This window comes from Aotus nancymaae, unplaced genomic scaffold (assembly GCF_030222135.1).
Source record: "Aotus nancymaae isolate 86718 unplaced genomic scaffold, 86718_ANA_hifiasm-v0.15.2.pri h1tg000057l, whole genome shotgun sequence".
Classification (NCBI taxonomy): domain Eukaryota; kingdom Metazoa; phylum Chordata; class Mammalia; order Primates; family Aotidae; genus Aotus; species Aotus nancymaae.
The window spans coordinates 62,305,586-62,327,708 of NW_026988471.1; the positions used below are offsets into that span (position 1 = coordinate 62,305,586).

General features: G+C 37.0%; 1 protein-coding gene across 10 annotated transcripts in view; it reads right to left on the minus strand.

The window, feature by feature from the left end:
* The window catches only part of WDPCP (WD repeat containing planar cell polarity effector), a 783,785-nt gene that overhangs the window by 462,410 nt on the left and 299,252 nt on the right, over window positions 1-22,123 (minus strand). The gene's annotated exons all lie outside the window — the stretch shown is intronic.

Genomic DNA, 22,123 nt, shown 5'->3' on the forward strand with positions numbered 1-22,123 from the left:
ATGCAGGTTTTTTGAAAGACACAAGTTTTTTAAAGAACTCTAAACATCCTGAATCTCATTCAACTGTGCCACCAGTTAAAAAGAATGCTGGTAATTTCTTGGTTTGAAAAATCTGCCTGGAGGAAGTAGTCAAGAATGAGCTTGTATTATTCAAATATTGTATTTGTGCATAAATAGTTGTTTTGAAGGAGAGAAGAAAAGAATTTCAGAATGCTGGGTTCTGCATTTTCAGAACGGGGTATAGGCAGGGGCACCTATCAAAGTAAGCTAAGCAATGCTGCCCCACTCAGTGCCCTTGTACATTTCTCTGAGCAGTAAAACCCAATACACATGGCATAGAACTGTAATAAAAGTAGCTGTACAGGGAGAAATGAAAGAACAAATGAATAAAATATACAGCAAATTGTCCAACTATTAAATATTGAATGAGAAAAAGAATTATCCAAATGAAAAGAATGGCAGAATGCAAAACCTAAACAAAAAAGTCACCCGTAATGTAACTTTATTTATTTTTAACACCTTTTTAACTTTTACAGTTTTCTCTTTAATTATACAAGGTAGTTGATGACAGTCTCAGAAGACCATTTTGAATCCAAGCTTCCTACATGAGACAATAAACAGCACGATTTAAATTGAGCTTCACATAAATTTAGGATGACTGCTCTATTTATACAGAGGACAATCTATGATTGCCCACATTTTAAGGACAGAGATGTGAGAATCCTAGAAAGCCCTTTTTTACTTTCTCCTTACATCCTTAAAAAGTTTTTTCAGTGTTTAATACCTTCACTCTAATTTGGGTTACATTAGAGTAAATTAATATTTATTTGTTTTAAGAATAATTTTACCATATAGACTAAACTTTGAGAAAGTAACATGCAAAATAGAGATAGTTTCACTACTGTACTGTTGATAATCTCCTTTTGAAAAAATGTTTTAGAAGTAGAGATTACTTGCCACTGAATAAATCTGCAAAATACGTGTACTCTACCAGGGTAAAGTATGTAATTCCCTGGTTTCTGAAGTCAGCTATTTGGGCAGCCATGGGAAGGACAGGAAGCTTGAGGGCAAATAAAACCCAAATGTGAGGTTCTTCCTTTTATATCTGCCATCTGAGCCTCAGGTGGGGCTGCCACCAAAATGCAGATTTTCGTGAAAACCCTTACGGGGAAGACCATCACCCTCGAGGTTGAACCCTCGGATACGATAGACAATGTAAAGGCCAGATCCAGGATAAGGAAGGAATTCCTCCTGATCAGCAAAGACTGACTTTTGCTGGCAAGCAACTGGAAGATGGACGTACTTTGTCTGACTACAACATTCAGAAGGAGTCTACGCTTTATCTTGTGTTGAGACTTCGTGGTGGTGCTAAGAAAAGGAAGAAGAAGTCTTACACCACTCCCAAGAAGAATAAGCACAAGAGAAAGAAGGTTAAGCTGGCTGTCCTGAAATACTATAAGGTGGATGAGAATGGCAAAAATTAGTTGCCTTTGTCGAGAGTGCCCTTCTGATGAATGTGGTGCTGGAGTGTTTATGGCAAGCCACTTTGACAGACATTATTGTGGCAAATGTTGTCTGACTTACTGCTTCAACAAACCAGAAGACAAGTAACTGAGTTAATAAATGACATGAACGGAAAAAAAAAAAAAAAAAAAAAGCCCAAATGTGAAACATGACAGCAAAGAAAGAATTAAGAAATAGAAGACATTGCTGTAGTTATAACAAGGATAAATGCTGGCATGGCATCAATAAGATATTTTAAATGGCTGTGTATTAGCAGAAGACTGTGGATAGAACAAATGGCTCATTTGTACCTCACAGAGCATTATGAGATCTAAATATCAATTAAGTATCACAAACACTTTGAGCACTTTATGCATATGTTTACTGAGTCATGGATACACAGATTTATAGAATGGGCCTCTAATATCAAATATCATATAATCAGAGTAGCAGATAAATTAATCACAAAAACAATATGAAGTATGTGGTAAATGCTAATTTAGTAGCATAAACAAAGGGCTGGGGGGGTTGAAAGGGCACTTGAGGATTGTCAGATTTTGCTAGAGGGAGATAAAGGAGGGAACAATATCCAAAAGTGTAAATTAGAAAAATGCAAGGCTTATTTGAGGAATAATAAGCAATCTGTTTTGGTGCACAGGTAGAATACATAAATCTGGGCCATAATAAGGAAGTCTTTGCCAAGCTCAGGAATTTGGCCTTTATATTTGCTAGGTAGCTAATTAGGAATAATAAAGTTTCTGATCTCGGAAGGTATTTTTAAAAAGAATAATCAATAGATCAGAATTGTTGGAAGATTAACTGGTGGGTAGAATACTGGAGGAGTGAAGGAGGATTTGATATGAGTGAACTGTTAGAAAGGTTAAAACAGACAACACTAATATTCAGTAAGAAGGACCTGAATTGGTATGTAGCAGTTGGAATATAAAGAAAGAAAGGGATGTAAGCAATCTTTTGAAGAAAGAATCAGCAGCATATGGGCACTGATGATTTGTAAGAGACAGTGTGAGGGAGTGAGAGAGAAGAATCTGGAATGACCACCAATGGATGGGGATCTGGTTACTGCCCATATAGTGACCACTGCCTTGACCATACCTTTACTGAACAGGCATGCCTGCATCACCATGTACCCAGTAAATGGGTACCAGTGCATTCCATCCGCTCAGAATGACTGCCGCAACAACTCAACCCACACACCTCAATGTTCCTAGTTACAAACCTGGCTACTTGGTTTCCTGTTTTACTTCTGCCTTGCCCCTTAGTTTGTAGCTCTGGCTCTTCTTAAACTATGATTCAACTTCTTCATCCTGTCAAAGGACCCATGAATACTATTTTTCTTGGCCACACCTAGTTCGCAGGAACCCCTTACCCAGACTTGTTCCCATCTAGTTGACCGAGTTTCAAGGCCAGGACTTGGATTGAAACACACATAGAAAAAGGTTAGTCTAGAAGAAGAGAAAATTTTCCTAATGTTAGCAAGTCGAATTTTAGACTCAGTGGGACGTTAAGGTACAAGGAAATGCTCTGGTTAGATATGTCTAGTTGATAGCTAGAAATACAGAAGAGAGGCCTGAACTACATAAAAACGACTTTGGAATTTTCTAAATAGAGAATAGAGTTAAAGCCAATGAATAAGATCACAGAAGAAAAATAAAGTCAAGGATAGTCTGGTAATTCTCCAATAAAGAGTCAATTTAAAAGACAAAGATAATATATTGTTAAGAAAGCCTTGAGCCAGGCATAGTGGCTCACACCTATAATCCCAGCATTTTGGGAGGCTGAGTGGATCACCTGGGGTCAGGAGTTCAAAACCAGCCTGACCAACATGGTGAAAGCCCGTCTCTACTAAAAATAAAAAAATTAGCTGGGCATGGTGGTGGGTGCCTGTAATCCCAGCTCCTCAGGAGGCTGAGGCAGAAGAATTGCTTGAACCCGGGAGGCCAAGGTTGCAGTGAGCTGTGATGGCACCACTGCACTGCAGCCTGGGCAACAGAGCAAGACACCATCTCAAAAAAAAAAAAAAAAAAAGAAAGAAAGAAATTCTTGAAAGAGAAAAAAAGGGGTGGGTGTGTATGTCTGTGTGAAGTGGTTATACAGTGATCAAACTTGTTGGTTTTGAATTTTAATGTAGAGATGACCTCAATATGATTTAATGAGAAGTAATGTTTTATCAAGTACATAGAGATTAAGTCTGATAAAGGTGTGGTTCTACTGTTCTGAATGCTGGGTTCTAAGCCAAAAATGCCTTCATTCTAATCCCACTATGACAAACTTACTCCAAATCATTTAACCTCTGCCTCAATTTCCCCACCTGCAAAAATAGGGATAATGATATTGACCTACATTTGTAAGGGTGTTGTAAGGATTAACTAATGCTGAACAATGCTTTGAAGATTAAAAATGCTGAACATTATTAGTGAGTATTGCATAACTAATTGCCTGTAATACTAAAAATTTTATCCTTTAATTTTAGGCAAATAGCAGTTATCAAATAAATATTCTAGCTCTTTTAGTACATTTACCTTCTAATGTTATTACTAAATTTATTATTGAATATGTATCTAGATCTTTTTTACAAATGTTACGGCACATGAAGTTCTAAATCAGTTCGGAACCCTAGGACATTTTTTCAACCTAAATATTAAGTGTAAGTATTCAGGACATGTTTATTTGAAAATGAGCACTCACTACAAATATTCAATAAATGTCAGAGGTAATATTTTTAATTATAAAATTTCAGCTTTGACAAATAACACTAAGCAATTAAATAATAGAAGCAAAATGCAAAAGCACAAAGCATTATGTTAAAAACACTATCTAAGTCCCTATTTTTAAAAGAAGCTTTAGAACCTAAAAGTGCGCATAAAATGAAGAGAGAAAGCCAGGTTCAGTGGCTCACATCTATAATCTCAGGACTTTAGGAGGCTGAGGTGGAAGGATTGCTTTAAGCCAGGACTTCAAGATCAGCCTGGGCAACACAGTGAGACCCTGTCTCTACAAAAAAGAAACAAAAATTAGGCAGATGTGGTGGCACCTGCCTGTACTCCTAGCTACTCAGAAGGCTAAGAGAGGAGGAATTGCAGAGTGCAATGAGCTATGGTCCTGCCACTACATTCCAGCCTAGGTGACAGAGCAAGACCCTGTCTCAAAAAAACAAACAAACAAACAAACAAACCCTTTTAAATCCATTAGGCCCCTGCCTTTCCTTTTCTTTCCTTCCTCTTCCCTCTTCCCTCCTTTTCCCTTCCCCTTCCCCTCCCCCTTCTCTCTCTCTCCCTCCCTCCTCCCCCCTCCTCTTTCTTGATAGGGAGTTTCACTCTTGTCACCCAGGCTGGAGTGCAGTGGTGCAATCTCAGCTCAATACAACTTCTGCCTCCCAGATTCAAGCGATTCTCCTGCCTCAGCCCCCAAGTAGCTGGGATTAAAGGTGTGAGCCACCAAATCAGGTTAATTTTGTATTTTTAAGAGACAGGGAGAGAGATCCAAGATGGCTGGCTGATCACTAGCAGCTCAGGATTGTAGCTCCCAGAGAAAGCACACAGAACGAGAGGATGCCACACTTTCAGACAAATTTTTGTTACCCACGGACCGGAAGATTCCCAGCGGAGGAGCCCCACAGGTCACCAGGGTGACTCTTGTGGCCGGTGAGGTGGTTTTGCTGGTGCCCCGGCGTGGCAGTTCTTGGTACAGACTGAACGGGACTGGGTCCCCTTTTGGTCGATGTTTGGAGCTCCGGGAAGGCAGAGTCGCCCATTTACCTGATTGAAGAAGGGACTCAAGAGAGAAGCCAGACCGGAGATTCCCAGGCAGAAAAGCACCACGAATCTTAATGCCACTGTTTTGGCCAGAGCAGTGGGTTGCTCAGATTTCGGCGCTGGGAATCAACAAGTTGGACGTCCACTCAGAGACCTAATTTGAAAGTAGGCAATTACAAAGACGACAGGTGGATGAACTCACAATGATGGGAAGAAACAAGCATAAAAAGGCTGAGAATACCCAAGATCAGAATGCCTCTCCTTCTACAAGGGATCACAGTTCTTCATCAACAAGAGAACAAGGCCTGATGGAGAATGAGTGCGTTCCATTAACAGATTTAGGCTTCAGAAAGTGGATAATAAGGAACTTTAGTGAGCTAAAAGAACATGTTCTAGCCCAATGTAAAGAAACTAAGAACATTGAAAAAAGGTTTGACGAAATGCTAACGAGAATAGACAACTTAGAGAGGAATATAAGTGAATTAATGGAACTGAAGAACACAAAACGAGAACTCCGTGAAGTATGCACAGGTTTTAACAGTCGAATTGATCAAGCAGAAGAAAGGATATCAGAGGTCGAAGACCAACTTAATGAAATGAAATGAGAAGACAAGATTAGAGAAGAAAGTAAAAAGGAATGAGCAAAGTCTCCAAGAAATATGGCACTATGTGAAAAGACCTAATTTACGATTGATAGGTATACCTGAATGTCATGAAGAGAATGAATCCAAGTTGGAAAATATTCTCCAGGATATTATTCAGGAAAACTTTCCTAATCTAGTAAGGCAGGACAATACTCAACTCCAGCTAATCCAGAGAACACCACAAAGATATTCCTTGAGTAGAGCAACTCCAAGACACATAATTGCTAGATTCACTAGGGTTGAAATAAAAGAGAAAATTCTAAGGGCAGCCAGAGAGAAAGGTCACATTACCCATAAAGGGAAGCCTATTAGACTCACAGCAGACCTCTCACCAGAAACCCTACAAACTAGAAGAGAGTGGGGGTCAATATTCAATATCCTCAAAGAAAAGAATTTTCAACCCAGAATCTCATATCCCGCCAAACTCAGCTTCATAAGCGAAGGAAAAATAAAATTTTTTGCGAACAATCAAGCACTCAGATTTCATCACCACCAGGCCTGCTTTACAAGAGCTTCTAAAAGAAGCACTATACACAGAAGGGAACAACCAGCATCAGTCATCACAAAAACTTACCAAAACGTAAAGAGTATCTCTATAATGAAGCATCAACATCAACTAATGGGCAAAATAGTCAGCTAGCATTAAATGACAATACTGAACTCACAAACATTAATATTAATTCTAAATTTAAATGGATTAAATGTCCCAATCAAAGACACAGATAGGTAAATTGAATAAAAAGTCAAAACCCATCTGTACACTGTATCCAGATCTACTTCACAAGCAACAACATACAAAGACTCAAAACAAAGGGATGGAGGAAGATTCACCAATTAAATGGAAAGCAAAAAAAAAAAACAGGAGTTCTAACTTTCATCTCTCACAAAATAGACTTTAATAGTAACAAAGACTAAAAGAAACAAAGAAGGACATTACATAATGGTAAAAGGATCAATGCAACAACAGGAGTTAATGATTATAAATACATATGCACCCAATACAAGAGCACCCAGATACATAAGACAAGTTCTTAATGACTTATAAAGAGACCTGGACTCCCGCACAATAACAGTGGGAGATTTTGACACCACATTGTTAATATTCGATGGATCAACGACATAGAAAATTAATATGGACATCTATGATTTGAACTTAGACCTGGAATAAGTAAATTTAGTGAATATTTATAGAATTCTCCACCCCAGGTCCAAAGAACATATATTTTTCTCAGTATCATATTACACCTATTTTGAAAGTGACTACATAATTGGAAGTAAATCACTCTTCAGCATTTGCATAGCATTTCACAGACTTAAATGAAATATTGGTTGGCTGTTTGTTATTTTCTTCCCTTATTCCTTCCTGTCTCCATTGTTAAGCACAATTATTGGCATAAAAGAGGTTTTTAATACTTATTTTTAGATTGCATTCCAGCCCGGGCAATAGAGCAAGAATCCTGTTCTCTCTCCCCCTTTTTCTTTCTCTTTCTTTCTCTCATAAAAATAAAAAATAAAATAAAAAAAATAAGCCAAATAAGGTACACTTGTGATCTGCCACAGTATTCTGAGTAATGGAGAGGAGTTCTCTCACTATGAAACAGGTCAACTTAGATATGATCCAAAAAGGTTAGTTGCCAGGTGAACCAAAGTCTAACAGAGTCACATCTACAAGTCCATACCCTGGACCTCCAAATTAAACCTAGAGAGAAAAAAAAAAAAAAAACAGTAAAACTTTGCTAGAATGAAAGTTGGGGCTGAATCAATTTCGATTTGTAAAAAAAAAAAAAAAGAGCTAAAACTGGCCTGTTTGGGGATGTGTCTATCATTTCTCTCCCCTAATTTCCCAGAAGGTAAGATAAACTATTTAGCTTTGATTTGGTAACATGAAACTTTAGCAAGAGTCACTCCATTTGGTTTGGTCTATTTGGGCCTAGTACAGGAGCACAGTCCAAATCAATGGCCTCCTACAAATTCTATTTGACATAAATAATAACAGTTCTCCCCTCCTCATGGGCAACCATTTTCAATTTTTCTACCTGATTATTTTGAGAAAATATCTAAAAAAAAAAAAAACAGAGACAGGGTTTCACCATGTTGGGCAGTCTGGTCTCGAACTCCTGACCTCAAGTAATCGGCCTGCCTCAGCCTCCCAAAGTCCTGGGCTTACAGATGTGAGCCACAGTGCCGGGCTGATCTTTCATTTCTTCTCAGGTTTTAAAATTATAATAGTAACACATTCTTATTGTTCCTTAAAAAATGCAAACATACAGAAGTATTTTATGTAAAAATTAATGTGTTCTTCTCCCAGCTGCCCTCCTCACTCTGAAGGGAGCCACTGCACAGGGTGGCATGTGGCCTTCCAGACTTTCTCAATGTGCCTACAACATGTGCACACCCATACCGACTTGTTTGTTTTGTGTTTTTATAAGGATAAAATGTTATTATATATACAATTTTCTTTGTTCACTGAACACCACATCATGGGTACTCTGTTAGCACAAACAGATAGATCTACCTAATTTTTTAATAGCCACAATATGTTCCATTGAATAGTGACCATAATTGACTTATCCATTCTCTTAATAAACAATAATCTATTTCTAATTTTTGCCTTACAAATAATATAACCATGAAAATATACATTCACACTTTATATTTTGATAGGTACTGTCAAGTCAGTTTCCAAAATGATTGGTAAATTTACATTTCCACCCATAACATGACTGCACTTTTTCCTATATGCTCAACAGCATGCATTATCCAATTTTTAAGTTGTTGCTAACCTGGTAGGTGAAAATTTATCTTATAATGTTAAGTTTCATTTTTCCATTCATTAATAAGACCAAACATCTTTTCACAGATTTTTAAAACAATTTGTTCCCTCTATAAATTACCTGTTCCTGTATTTTGCCCATCTTTCTATTAAGTTCTTTATCCCTATGTGCGTATGAATGATATTAATCTATTGTTATCTACTTTGGGCATGTTTAGTCATTTAAAATTTTTGTCACTAACATTATATATGAAGAGAATAAGAGAATGTAGAATCCAAATTAAAAAAAAAAAAAACTGGGCATAACATAAAAAGCTCTTTAGACTCAATTAAAGTAGTGCTGTGCAAAGTGCCAAAGAGATTTAGACTCCAGCCAGACTGTGGTACTTCACAGCTGCTAACCACTGGTCATATGATGCTATTTCAACATGAAGCAAAAGGTGACAGATTTCTATGTTCGAAGAATATCTGTGCATCATTCTTACTAAAAGAGGTTAAAACAAATTCTATGCCTAGAAAGAAAAGTAGGAATCCCTTCACTTTCTTCAAATAAATTGTGGCAAAAATCTTTTAAAAATCTCCCGTTAAATTTGGCAAATATTTCTCTAGGGCACGTTCAAATGGTTTAATTCACTTAGTTAAATAGATCTTGTCAGTTTAACATTTTCCATATTATAAGCAGTTTTGACATTTAGACAATTTATCAATACCTTCTTCATTGTGGTCTGTTTCCTCTTCTTTCTACTCATTACATGCAACAAATTAAATTTCACTAATATTTAAAGATTGGTCCTGACCTTTGCATACTCATTTTCTAGGTTCCTATTAATACAAACATCTTGTTTGCTAATGCTCATTTTAAATATTTTGCTGCACACGATTTTCCATTATTCCAAAGAGACTTCTATCTAGTTGAAATGAATTTTTTCCATGACCTCAAAAAATAACTGCAACAGTTTATATCAGGCACTGGGGGGAACTATGCTTGCATAGGCAAATAGTAACAATAATCAATATCATCATCTCTTACCACCTCCACTCAACACAGATACCTACTTTTCTGATCTTAAAAAATATGATCTTAATTATTCTTTTGAGGGTATACCTCAGCCACAACAATGAAAGGACAAGGAAAATGGAAATGTTAGCAATGTAACAATGACAATTAATTCTAGACTAAAATTCTATAAATATAATTTTATGTTACACTTGGATAGAAAAAAAATGTAACTTTGAAGAGAAAATAAATTAAATTTCAGGAATAAGTTGTAAACAGCTAAAATAAAGGCAAGAGAACACTGAAATGCTCTTATCTAAACCAATGCTTAAATATCAAAATAACTTCTCAATTTAGGATTATTGTTTTGAAAGGCATATAAATCAAAGACTGTTATGAAGTGAGCAAGAATTAAGAAAAAAAAAGAAAAGAAAGAAATCCTTTCTTTCCAAATAGAAAAGGCAGTGGAAAATTTTGGAGTGGCCTGCAGCTATACCACCTCTACCTTGTCAGATTTCACTTGTCAACACTTTGATGACAGATTGCTACCCCCTCCTCTGAAAAACAAACTCTAGTAACTGCTGAAAGAAATGGCTTCTTATAAAAAGTGAAATATCTCATACAACTTGATAGTTGTATACTTTTAAATCTTTCTTTTCCAAAAAAGACCCAAAAAACTTTTTTCTATGGCTTCTAGAAAAACTTAGAAGCTAAAGAACCCTCCTAACATGGGGAAGAGAAAGGTGGGTAACATTTTAAAATACCTACTAAATGTACTTTATATTCACTATTTCATTTAATCCTCACAAAAGCCTTCTGCAATTATGTACTAAGGTGGTGTGTGTGTGTGTGTCATATTGTGTTCGAGTATGCATAAAAACATTTTTCTGGGCAGGGAATAACAGTTTCTTGAAAGAGTCCATGTGCCTCCTCTGGCACAAATCAACTCTGACAGACCCTAAACCCCTTAATTTACAAATATGGAAACTGAAATCTACGGGGGTAATTTGCACAGATTCAATCATCTTGTTAGAGGAACAATTAGGACTAAAATTTCTGTCCACAGATTATCTGTGCAGTGGTCTTTCAGCTCTATCTCCCTCTGCCTAAATGCTGTGCTAAATGGAGCCTTTTGACCCCTGAGACAAATGTCAGTTTAGACTTGTATAATTAATCCATGGAAAGGGTTATCTATGGAAACTATCTTCTGACCAACTTTTACTTCAATTTACTTTGCTTAGAAAGCTCTTGGAGAAAGTAAACTGAATGACTAAGGAGTATTTTAAATCAGTATAACAATACTTTATAAGTAAATTGATGTATATAAAATATCTGATTAAATTTGGTACTTATGCACTAAAGAATCTTCTCACTACTGCTTAGCAAACTTTACAGATGATATAAAAGCTCTGATACGAATTATTAACATTTATGGCTGACTGGTAAATAAATTAATGTCTTCCTGTTAAGTTATTGTGTTATATCACAGAAGCTTTATTTCTATTTTGATTACCCTTATGTGGTAGTGACACCCTTTAAGTTTTCAGCCCCTCAGTCTTTATGACAAGTTCTTAATGAAATGTAAATAAGCTCTAAATAGTCACAGTTTATAAGAGTCCTGCAGCAAAGTCTTTAATATTGTGATTGGATCTTCCTTCATAATCTTTCTTCCCTGATTAAGTGTTTTCAACTTCACTAATGATTTGTCACAGAGTTCTTACTTATATAAAATTTTTAGTATTTTGTTTCAATGGTTGAATAGAGAACCAAAGTAGATAACTGAGGAAAGAACAGCCTTTTCTTATTGAAATGAAAGCCTGTGAATAATCACCAAGGTCCTTTGAGAAGGGATCGATTTCACTGCAATATATTTAACACAAGCATACATCATCACAGCTTAAAATGTTAATTCCGTAATATAGTAGGAAATTATTACCTGATATTTAAAAATCAGTAGAATGAAATAATGAAGATTCTAGATTATGATCATGTTTTGCCCTAAAGCCCAAACAAGTTTCAGATTAATAAAAAATGTTTCCTATGCTTTTATTTTTTATTCTATATTAAGATATAGAAGAGTAAATGGAGTAACATAATTGAAAATTTGTAGCAAATGATAATTGTTCAATAAATGTGTTTCTCTTTCATGAATATTCAATATCCTTAAAATAATGAGTCTAATTTCAAAACTAACTAAACAAAAAAAGAAGTTTCACTGGATATCATTTTATCTTCTAATTATTTTTAGTATGGTTCAACCTACATTTACAAAGCATTTGCTAAGTGCAACCACTGAGCAGCACCATGCTAGGCATTCACAATATGACATTAAGAAAGCAAAGAACTTGTTCTTGAGGAGATCAAAACTTAGTGGGGAGTGTAGGGATGGAGAAGAAAAGTAACGAACAATTACATCAGAGTATGGCAAATAAAATAGAACCATGTCCAGGAATTTAGTACAAATAAGAGAGTTATAACTTCTAGCATCTAACACAATCTCAATCACAACAAAAATAGAACTCATATATTCCCATTTTCAAAACCTGAAACTTCTTTAAAGAAAATGAACAGCAAGCAAGTGATCCACACAAATTTACTAATTCTAAAGTTACTGTAATTCATACTTCGTGGTTTCTGAAATTTTACGTATCTTATAATCAATGTGTACATTTAATATGTGTTGCTGTTTATCATCAAACTTGCATCTAAATAAACAATACCTTACAAACAATGGTAAATTAGTAGCAAGGAAACACAGTATATGCCAATGTTTGATTTCCTTTGGCAGTAAGACCAGCTCCAAATGACTTGGCAACATATACAAAGTCCTACATAAAGGACCATCCCCAAAGATAGGGGATTGAGTACATATACTCATTTTCATTCCCTTACAAACTCTCGCGAAAATCATACAGCAGTTTAAGAAAAAAAAAAAAAAAACCTCAGAAGGCAAAAGAATTAGTGACAAGGTAACAACAAAATAGATGGCATCCAAATTTTGGAGGGTAACAAGCAGATGGGCAAAAGGTAATTGACAATAGATCTGAGAAAGCAGAAAGGAAGTACCAATGGCAGAGTGGATGAAGTGAAAAAGCACATGTACTGGAACCCTAGAAAAGCTCAGAAGCTGGAAGCACTAAGTACTTCTGAAGAAATAGCTGTGCTTAGAACTGAAAACAAAAGAACTGTTTGAAAGTCTATGGATACAATACTTAGAATTCTAGGTGCTCCTCCCTGCCAACACAGTTGGGCAATGATCTCTCCCTACCATAGAAGAAAAATGAAAATGGACTATTGAGAGATTATATCAGAGCAACATCTCAAGAAATAAAACATTACTGAGAGTGGGAAGGCTATGCTGAAAGAGGGAGAAAAGAACTCCTGGAAATAAAAATATGAGAGCCAAAACAAAAACAAACAAAAGAAGACTTGAAAGATACTTTTAAGGAACTCTTCCAGAAGAAAAACACACAAAGAAGGGAAGATGAGGTTGGGTGATCAGTCGAAGTGATTCTCAGTCATACATTAGACTAAGACAAATAACAGAGAAAATGGAAGGGAAGAAATTATGAAGAAATAATACAAGAAAATTTCCCAGAACTGATGTACATGAGTTTCTCTGTTGAAAGAAATCATTAAGTACCCAGTACAATGTATTACAAAAGAAATAATCCCTATGCATATTATTGTGAAATATCAAAACAGTGGAGATAAACAAAATACACTAAAAGTTTGCGGAGAAGGAAAAAAAAGATCACATAAAAAGGATCAGGGCATCAGACGTTCTGAATCACAACACTGGGAGTTATAGAAGAAAAAGGAGTTTTGCTTTCAATTTCTAAAGGAAATTATTTCCTACCTATAGTTTTATATCTAGCCAAATTTTCACTTGAGCATGAGGTTAGAAAAAGAGACATTCAAGGGGCAATGTCTCAAAAATTAACTATTGGCCGGGCGCGGTAGCTCAAGCCTGTAATCCCAGCACTTTGGGAGGCCGAGGTGGGTGGATCACGAGGTCAAGAGATCGAGACCATCCTGGTCAACATGGTGAAACCCCGTCTCTACTAATACAAAAAATTAGTTGGGCACGGTGGCGCGTGCCTGTAATCCCAGCTACTCAGGAGGCTGAGGCAGGAGAATTGCCTGAACCCAGGAGGCGGAGTTTGCGGTGAGCCGAGATCGCGCCATTGCGCTCCAGCCTGGGTATCAAGAGCGAAACTCCGTCTCAAAAAAAAAAAAAAAAAAAAAAAAAAAATTAACTATCATGCATTGTCATTAAGGAAGTTACTCACCAAAGGATGAAATAAACCCAAGAAGGAGGATGATATGGAATCCAGGAAGGGAACAAAACTGGACACAGAATTTGTTTGACAAACTGACAGAAGCAGGCTTCAGAAGGTGGGTACTAACAAACTCCTCCGAGCTAAAGGAGCATGTTCTAACCCAATGCAAGGAAGCTGAGAACCTTGATAAAAAGTGAGAGGAATTGCAAATTGGAATAGCCAGTTTAGAGAAGAACATAAAAGACTCGATGAAGCTGAAAACACAGCACAAGAACTTTGTTAAACATACACAAGTATCAACAGCTGAATCGATCAAGCAGAAGAAAGGATATGAGATCAAAGATCAACATAATGAAATAAAGTGTGAAGACAAGATTAGAGAAGAATGAAAAGAAACAAATAAAGCCTCCAAGGAATATGAGACTATGTGAAAAGACCAAACCTGATTGATTGCTGTACCTGAAAATAACAGGGAGATTGGAACCAAGTTAGAAAATACACTTCAGGATATTATCCAGGAGAACTTCCCCAACCTAGCAGGGCAGGCCAACATTCAAATTCAGGAAACACAGAGAACACCATAAAGATACTCCTCAAGAAGAGCAACCCCAAGACATATAATCATCAGATTCACCAAGGTTGAAATGAAGGGGAAAATGTTAAGGGCAGCCAGAAAAAAAGGTTGGGTTACCCACAAAGGAAAGCACATCAGACTAACAGTGGATATCTCTGAAGGAACCCTACAAGCCAGAAGAGAGTGGAGGCCAATATTCAACACTCTCAAAGAAAAGAATTTTCAACCCAATATTTCATATCTAGCCAAACTAAGTTTCATAAGTAAAGGAGAAAATAAAATCCTTTACAGAAAAGCAAATGCTGAGAGATTCTGTCACCACCAGGCCTGCCTTACAAGAGCTCCTGATGGAAGCACTAAATATGGAAAGGAAAAACCAGTACCAGCAACTGCAAAAACAAACCAAAATGTAAAGACTATCGACACTATGAAGAAACTGCAACAACTAATGGGCAAACTAACCAGCTAGCATCATAATGACGGGATCAAATTCACACAAAACAATATTAACCTTAAATGTAAACTGGATAAATGCCCGAATTAAAAGGCACAGACTGGCAAATTGGATAGTCAAGACGCATTTCTGTGGTGTATTCAGGAGACGCATCTCATGCGCAAAGACACACATGGGTTCAAAATAAAGGGATGAAGAAATATTTACCAAGCAAATGGGAAGCAAAAAAAAGTAGGGTTTGCAGTCCTAGTCTCTGGAAAAACAGATTTTAACCCAACAAAGATCAAAAAAGACAAAGAAGGGCATTACATAATGATAAAGGGATCAATGCAACAAGAAAAGCTAACTGTCCTAAATATATATCCACTCAATTCAGGAGCACCCAGATTCAAAAGAAAGTTCTTAGAGACCTACAAAGAGACTTAGACTCCCATAAAATAATAGTGGGAGACTGTAACACCCCACTGCCAATATGAGACAGATCAACGAGACAGAAAATAAACAAGGATATTCAGGACTTGACCTCACCTCTGGACCAAGCAGACCTAATAGACATCTACAAAACTCTCCACCTCAAATCACCAGAATACACATTCTTCTCAGCACCACATAGCACTTATTCTAAAATCGACCACATAATCAGAAGTAAAACATTCCTCAGCAAATGCAAAAGAATGGAAATCATAACAAACAATCTCTCAGTCCACAATGCAATCAAAATAGAACTCAGGATTAAGAAACTAACTCAAAACGATACAACTTCATGGAAACTGAACAACTGGCTCCTGAATGTCTACTGGATAAACAATGAAATGAAAGGAGAAATAAAGACGTTCTTCCAAAGCAACGAGAATAAGGACACAATGTACCAGAATCTCAGGGATACATTCAAAGCAGTGTCTAGAGGGAAATTTATATAAATGCCCACATGAGAAGTGAGGAAAGATCTAAAATCTACACCCTATCGTCAAAATTTAAAGAGCTAGAGAAACAAGATTTAAAAAAACTCAAAAGCTAGCAGAAGACAAGAAAAAACTAAGATCAGGGCAGAACTGAAGGAGATAGACACAAAAATCCTTCAAAATATCAATAAATACAGGAGCTGATTTTTTGAAAAGATCACAAAATAGACCACTAGCCAGATTAATACAAGAGAAAAGAGAAGAATCAAATAGATGCAATGAAAAATGATAAAGGGGATAACACCACCGATTCCACAGAAATACAAACTACCATCAGAGATTACTACAAACAACTCTATGCACATAAACCAGTAAATCTGGAAGAAATGGACAAATTCCTTGACACTTGCACCCACCCAAGACTAAACCAGGAAGAAGTTGAAACCATGAATAGACCAATAACAAGGGCTGAAGTTGAGGCAGCAATTAATAGCCTACCAAACAAAAAAACTCCAGGTCCAGATGGGTTCACAGCCAAATTCTACCAGATATACAAAGAGTAGCTGGTACTATTCCTTCTGAAACTTTTCCAAACAATACAAAAGGAGGGACTCCTCCCTAACTCATTTTATGAGACCAACATCATCCTGATACCAAAACCAGGCAGAGAATGAACAAAAAAAGAAAACTTCAGGCCAATCTCTATGATGAACATTGATACAAAAATCACAATAACATACTGGCAAGCCGATTACAATAGCACATCAAAAAGCTTATCCATCATGATCAAGTAGGATTCATCTCAGGGATGCAAGACTAGTTCAACATACACAAGTCTATAAATGTAATCCATCACATGAATAGAACCAAAAACAAAAACCACATGATTATCTCAATAGATGCAGAGAAGGCCTTCGACAAAATTCAACAGCTCTTTATGCTAAAAAATCTCAATAAACTGGGTATCAATGGAACGTATCTCAAAATAATAAAAGCTATTTACGACAAACCCACAGCCAATATCATGCTGAACGCGCAAAAACTGGAAGCATTCCCTTTGAAATCTGGCACTAGACAAGGATGCCCTCTCTCATCACTCCTATTCAATATATTATTGGAAGTTCTAGACAGAGCAATCAGGCAAGAAACAGAAATAAAGGGTATTCAAATAGGAAAGGAGGAAGTCAAATTGTCTCTATTTGCAGATGACTGTATATTTAGAAGACCCCATCGCCTCAGTCCAAAATCTCCTGAAACTGATAAGCAACTTCAGCAAAGTCTCAGGATACAAAATCAATGTGCAGAAATCACAAGCATTCCTATACACCAATAACAGACAAACAGAGAGCCAAATCAAGAGGGAACTGCCATTCACAATTGCTACAAAGAGAATAAAATACCTAGGAATACAACTAACAAGGAATGTAAAGGACCTCTTCAAGGAGAACTACAAACCACTGTTCAATGAAATAAGAGAGGACACAAACAGATGGAAAAACATTCCAGGCTCATGGTTAGGAAGAATCACTATCATGAAAATGGCCATACTGCCCAAAGTAATTTACAGATTCAGCACTCTCCCCATCAAGCTACCAATGACCTTCTTCACAGAACTGGGAAAAAACCACTTTAAACTTCATGTGGAACCAAATGAGAGCCTGCATAGCCAAGACAATCCTGAGCAAAAAGAACAAAGCTGGAGGCATCACGCTGCCTACCAACCAAGAAAAGCCCAGGACCAGATGGATTCACAGCCGAATTCTACTAGAGGTACAAATAGTAAGAGCTATTTATGACAAACCCACAGCCAATATCATACTGAATGAGCAAAAGCTAGATGCGTTCCCTTTGAAAACTGGCATAAAACAAGGATGTCGTCTCTCACAACTCCTAATCAACATGTATTGGAAGTTCTGGCCAGGGCAATCAGGCAAGAGAAAGAATAAAGGGTATTCAAATAGGAATAGAGGAAGTAAAATCATCTCTGTTAGCAGATGGTATGATTGTATATTTAGAAAACCCCATCATCTGGCCAGTACGGAGGCTCATGCCTGTAATCCCAGCACTTGAGAAGCCCAAGGAGGGCAGATCACAAGGTCAGGCATTCAAGACTAGCCTGCTAAGTATGATGAAACCCTGTCTTTACTAAAAATACAAAAAAAAAAAAAAAAATTAGCCGGGCATGGTGGCAGGCACATGTAGTCCCAGCTACTCGGGAGGCTGAGGCAGGAGAATTGCTTGAAGCCGGGAGGCAGAGGTTATAGTGAGCGAGATCACGCCATTGCACTCCAGCCTGGGTAAGAGAGCAAGACTCTGTCTCAAGAAAAAAAAAGAAAACACCATTGTCTCAGCTCAAAATCTCCTTAAGCTGATAAGCAACTTCAGCAAGTCTCAGGACACAAAATCAATGTGCAAAAAATCACAAGCATTCCTATACATCAATAATAGACAAACAGGGAACCAAATCATGAGCAAACTCCCACTTAACAATTGCTACAAAGAGAATAATATACCTAGGAATACAACTTACAAGGAATGTAAAGGACTTCTTCAAGGAGAACTACAAACCACTGCTCAAGGAAATAAGAGAGGACACAAACAAATGGAAAAACATTCCAGGCTCATGGATAGGAAGAATCAATAACATGAAAATACAAAACTGATGGGCTGCCCACAGTTAGCATTAATTATTTAGGAGTTACATGCTCTGTAGTCCCAAAGTAATTTATAGATTCAATGCTATTCCCATCAAGCTACCATTGACTTTCTTCACACAATTAAAAGAAAACTACTTTAAATTTCATGTAAAATCAAAAAAGAGCTCACATAGCCAAGATACTCCTAAGCAAAAAGAACAAAGCTGGAAGCATCACACTACCTGACTTCAAACTATACTACAAGGCTACAGTAACCAAAACAGCATGGTACTGGTACCAAAACAGATATATAGACCAATGGAACAGAACAGAGGCCACAGAAATAACCCCACAAATCTACAACCATCTGATCTTTGATAAATCCGACAAAAACAAGCAATGAGGAAAGGATTCCCTTTTAATAAATGGTTTTGGGAAAACTGGCTAGCCATATGCAGAAAACTGAAACTGGACCCCTTCCTTACACCTTATACAAAAATTAATGCAAGATGGATTAAAGACTTAAATGTAAGACCTGAAATTATAAAAACCCTAGAAGAAAACCTAGGCAATACCATTCAGGACATAGGCATGGGCAAAGACTTCATGACTAAAACATCAAAAGCAATGGCAACAAAAGCCAAAATTGACAAATGGGATCTTATTAAACTAAAGAGCTTTTGCACAGCTAAAGAAACTAGCATCAGAGTGAATGGGCAACCTACAGAATGGGAGAAAATTTTTGCAATCTATCCATCTGACAAAGGGCTAATATTCAGAAACTACAAAGAACTTAAACAAATTTATAGGAAAAAAAAAACCCATCCAAAAGTGGGTGAAAGATATGAACAAACACTTCTTCAAAGAAGATATTTATGCAGCCAACAAATATTTAAAAAAGCTCATCATCACTGGTCATTAGAGAAATGCAAATCAAAACCACAACAAGATACCATCTCATGTCAGTTAGAATGGTGATCATTAAAAAGTCAGGAAACAACAAATGGTAGAGAGGATGTGGAGAAATAGGAAAGCTTTTACACTGTTGGTGGGAATGTAAATTAGTTCAACCATTGTGGCAGACAGTGTGGCGATTCTTCCAGGATCTAGAACCAGAAATACCATTTGACCCAGCAAGCCCATTACTGAGTACATACCCAAAGGATTATAAATCATTCTACCATAAAGACATGTACACACGTATATTTATCGCGGCACTATTCACAACAGCAAATACTTGGAACCAACCCAAATGTCCATTCATGTTAGACTAGATAAAGAAAACGTGGCACACATACACCACAGGATACTATGCAGCCATAAATAAGAATGAGTTCATGTCCTTTGCAGGGACATGGATGAAGCTGGAAACCATCATTCTCAGCAAACTAACACAGGAACAGAAAACCAAACGCCGCATGTTCTCATTCATAAATGGGAGTTGAACAATGAGAACATATAGGCGTGGGGAGGGGAACATCTCACACTGTTGCCTGTCATCAGGTGGGGGCAAGGGGAGGGATAGCATTAGGAGAAATACCTAGTGTTGATGATGGATTGATGATTGCAGCAAACCACCATGGCACATGTATACCTATGTAACAAACCTGCACGTTCTGCACATGTAACCCAGAACTTAAAGTATGATTAAAAAATTAAAAAAGAAAGAATCCAGGAAATAAGGGATTCAACATAAGAACAAAGAAAAAAGATTTACAGAATAATGATGAAAGGAAATCCTACATCTGCATCTCAAGAGGAAGACAGCAAATTCAGGTTTAAGCAGGAAAGCAAAGAACTTTCAGAGAGGTAGTTTCAAGAAAAAATAAAATGTACAGAGTAATAGATGCCTGAAGCTTCTGAACTTACGTAAAGAAGACTTATACTTCTTGGGAAGTTGGGAATGAAGAAATAATAGGTCTATATTAAAAAGCACATTTAAAAAGTAAAAGCAATTATTTACTACAGAGAAAACAAAAAGTTGTACAAAAATATAATTATAGTATGCTACATGATCACATGAGCTTTGAATATTTACATCGTTAGAAAAACGTAAACATACAATATTGATTAACCAAAAATGGTGGTGTAATCATGTTGGAGGGGAAAAAGGAAATATGTATGGGAGAGGATGAGTGCTGAAGTAGGGGTTGTTGGGGCTCAGAGCACTAGACCCCAGAGTCTGGCACTCTGGCATGCTGAGCACTTTGAAGGAGATTTGAAGGCCTCTGAAGCAAAGTATCTCAGATGTTCTACTGCTCTCCTGTCTCCCTCTTTTCCCCAAAAAATGATTCACAGAAACCAGAATTCCTCTTCTCCAAGTGTCATAGACACTAGAACTCCTCTCCCTCAAAGCAAGCCACAAAACCTAGAAAGGTTACTCTCTCCTTTCTCTCTTGAAGACCCTCATTCCACAAGAGTCCTGCCCCATACCTCTGAGGAGGAAATGCTACACAGAGAGGCCAAGATGAATCTGAACAGACAAGGCTTGCTGGGTTTCCCCCATCAGTCTATTACCATTATTCCCCGCCGTGTCCAGTCACATTTCTACAAACTGTCCACTTCATTGAACCTAGGCATAAAAATAGATAGTTTTCCCTGGATCTTTGGGTCTTCATTTCTGAAGGCTCTTGTGTTACTCAAGACTTCTGTTAAATAAATTTACTATGCTTTTCTCTTGTTAACCTATCCTTTGTTAAAGGAGTGTTGGCTGTAACTCTTATGACAGGTGAGGAAAAGTATCACCCCTTGCATTTAAAGATGCTCAATAAAAGGTTTAAGACTGTTATAGAGAAATGGTCAATTCCTACAGAGTTAAATTCTCTTTTTTCAAAGTAAGAATAGATTAAAAATTAAAATTTTTTAAATGATGAAATAAGTACATGCACACTGTTTATAAACATGGAAGCAAATACCAGAAGAAATAACTAAAAAATTGAAATTGGTTGCCTCTGGAGAGAGCTGGGAAAGATGAATGCTGTTGCTAGTTATGAGCCTTATAAAACTCTTTGACTTTTTACACTATATACATGGGCTATTTTTTAAAGTGACCCACCTCCTACCAAGTTCACTCAGAACACATCTGCAGATGGGAATAGCAGCAAACACTGAGTAAATACCTCATCCTATGTGCTTTGCCCTCTCCTGTGCTAATACCTTTAATGTCTTGGTGAGCATCCTTTTTTCTTACTTCAAATTGATAGTCTGTTTAACTACACGGTTTGCACCATTGATACAGCTAATCATATTACCCTGACAGGCACTTTCAATGAAAGAATATTTTCTATTAGAAGTGCAACTAGCATTTTTTCCAGGATAATTCGGCACTTTGGTTTTGCAACACTCCGTGATGTCACCTGGTGTTTAAAAATAGGTATAAAACTTCTGGGCTGCCCACAGTTAGCATTTATTATTTAGCAGTTACATGCTCTGTAGAATGGCAAGCTAAGTTATAGCTCTTGATAGACGCTAATACAGATATAGAGTTCAGGAGTTTGATCTGGAATGAAAATATGGGTTTAGGAGTCAACCCTGCAATTGAAGCCACAGATGTGGAGAGTGAGAGTGGAAGCTAGAGGATTCTA